Source organism: Sinocyclocheilus grahami, unplaced genomic scaffold, assembly GCF_001515645.1.
Source record: "Sinocyclocheilus grahami isolate Dianchi unplaced genomic scaffold, SAMN03320097.WGS_v1.1 scaffold823.1, whole genome shotgun sequence".
Lineage (NCBI taxonomy): Eukaryota > Metazoa > Chordata > Actinopteri > Cypriniformes > Cyprinidae > Sinocyclocheilus > Sinocyclocheilus grahami.
The window spans coordinates 105,893-108,773 of NW_015506002.1; the positions used below are offsets into that span (position 1 = coordinate 105,893).

General features: G+C 34.8%; 1 pseudogene; it reads right to left on the reverse strand.

Moving 5' to 3' along the window:
- The window catches only part of LOC107562430 (TGF-beta receptor type-2-like), a 19,737-nt pseudogene that overhangs the window by 14,692 nt on the left and 2,164 nt on the right, over positions 1–2,881 (reverse strand).

Consider the following 2,881-nt stretch of genomic DNA (forward strand, 5'->3'; position numbering starts at 1 on the left):
ATAACTCTTCCTCCAGTGAAAAAGTCTCTCCTGTTGTCTCTCACATCAAAATCCAGCCACATATTTATTTAGAGCTGTTTAAACGCTGCTTGATCTGTGCAGATTTCTCTCTGACCTTTTAAGTAAAGGAAGTGTTATTATTATAGATTATGGACTCATGTTTTAGTTACAAACGTCTTAATGCTGGATGCGTTTCAGCTTTTGTCTTCTCCAGATGTTAACTGATGGACTGGAGTGCTGTGATGTTTTTAGCAGCTGATCCAAATCTGATGAAGAAACAAACTCATCTACATCTCGGATGATCTCAGAGTAAATCTTCAGCTAAGGTTCATTTTTAGGTGAACTCTTGCTTTAAGTGAAGAATGCTGCATCACGTCTGAGAGCGTGTTGGAACAGACCCCAGCGCAGCTGCATGATTCATGTTCACGAGTGCATCATACCAGACGGCGGCGCAGACGTCATCTGGACTCGGGCAGGCCTTTGATACGCTGCAGTTCGCGATGCACTGATACGACTTGCAGCTCGCCGGCTGAGGGTCACATGACTTACACACACTGTGTGGATTGGCTGTGTGAAGCAGAGCTGATGCACCTGAGAGACAAACAGAGGCAAGATCAGAACAGTATTTAGATACTATTATAGCTTTTATAAAAAAAATATTGATATGCTATTTTTTTAATTGTAGTTAAAGTTCTAGTAATTTTATAATTTCATTAAATGTCTATATAATTTTTTGTAATAATTTTAAGAAAAAATGTAGCTGGAATTATTTTTTAAATATTTTATTTCAGTTAATGTTTTCATTTTAAGTTACATTTTTTCCTGTTTTATTTTTAATTAACTATAATAACCCTGGATCAGACAAAAGTGTTGCATATTTATGTAGTTATTTAATGGATGGTTGATATTCAAAGTGATTTGTCAAAAACTGACTTCATAAATCCACTGAAAATCACCAAAACGCCAGCTGATTCATAGACATTCTGCAAACTGCAAAGCGATGTTAGTTTAGACCCCAAACACGTGTTAATTAAAAAAAAAAAAAAAAAAACATTTTCTACAGCAACAAGCATTTGATGACGTCTCAACATTCGGCTAGACGTTGCTTCAGTATCTGCGTCTGCCAGGAAAATAAACGCAAACACATGCTGCATCACTGTTAGCTGCGGTAAATGGACACAGAGCTTTGAGAAATGAGATATTTGGATCTTCAGGACCTCTTAAATGCAACCGCAGGTTTATGTTGTTACACGCTAAACCTGAGAAACATCTGTGTGGATGTACACTATGTGTTACTTTAGTGATGGACTGTGAGGACGAAACACCTGCAACCTCATTTAAGATGAATTGCTTTTTATTTGATCTAAATACAAATCTACTACAAGTTGCATTAAATTAATAAATGCCTCTGTATTTTTTTTCTAAATAGGCCTATATATATATACTATTATTAGCATTATGTTTTAATACAATTCATATTATTATTATTATTATTTTATTATAATTGTGACATATCATCAGGGTAAATAGTTTTGATTTGATTATGCATTGTATATGAGTTTATATTAATATTTTGAATGTTTTTATTTTTATACTTTCAGATTTCTTTTTTTTTGTAGCATTTGCTGGTGTTTTTGTCATTTCTATAGTTTTTTTCTATAGTTTTATTTCATTTTTAGTTTTAGTTATTTTAGTACATCAAGTTAAACTAAATGAACACGATTTATTTCATTAATTTATTATTTATTATACAATTTATACAATAATAAATAGAATTTATTATTTATTTGTTTTCATTTCAGTCAACGTTTATTTCAAATAATGATTTTGGTTACACTTTATTTTAAGGTGTCCTTGTTACAGAATAATTATACATTTAAGTACTGAGTAATATTAATTAACTACATGTACTTACTATATGGTTAGGGTTTGGCTTAGGGTTACTTGCATGTAATTATGCATAATTGATTGTTATTATAATAATAGTAAGTACATGCAACGTATAACAAGGACACCTTAAAATAAAGTGTTACTGATTTTTTTTATGGCTTTAATTTTAGTTAATTATAATAGTGGAGACTGGTGATGGTTGTAGCACGGGTCAATTGTAACGCTTCAATTTCTCCAATCAGGGACACGTTACAAATCCCCTGATTCACTTCACTCATGCTTAGTTTAGTCCTTATTTCACACGTGATGAAGACGATCCCTGGGGCAGACAGCCGATTTTAGAGGGAAAAACTCATTTTGATGTAACTACAGTAACCTTTTTTACTTATTTACTTTTGTGATGGCAGTCCTTGCGTTGTAGTTCTCATCAAAGTCTGTAGATATTTCTTAATGCAAGTTTTAGTGCTAATGTTTTGGTTGTTAGCTATGGTGAGCTATGTCTACAAGACTCGGGGTTAGCTGTAACATCAATGAAACATTTTGCAGCTTACCCCAAGCTAATTTTAGTTGTATTGGTATGTTTTCTTTGAATTTCAGTAAGAGAAAGACAAACCGAGTGATGTCTCTCGGCACTTTGAATTATAAGTAACAAACATGCTCACACACACACACACTCTCTCTCTCTCGCACACACACACACACACACACACACTCTCTCTCTCTCGCACACACACACACACACACACACACTCTCTCTCTCTCGCACACACACACACACACACACACACTCTCTCTCTCTCGCACACACACACACACACACACACACTCTCTCTCTCTCGCACACACACACACACACACACACACTCTCTCTCTCTCACACACACACTCACAAACACACACACACACACATTCACACTCACAAACAAACACACACTCACACACACAAACACACACACACACTCTCTCTCTCACTCACACACACACACACACA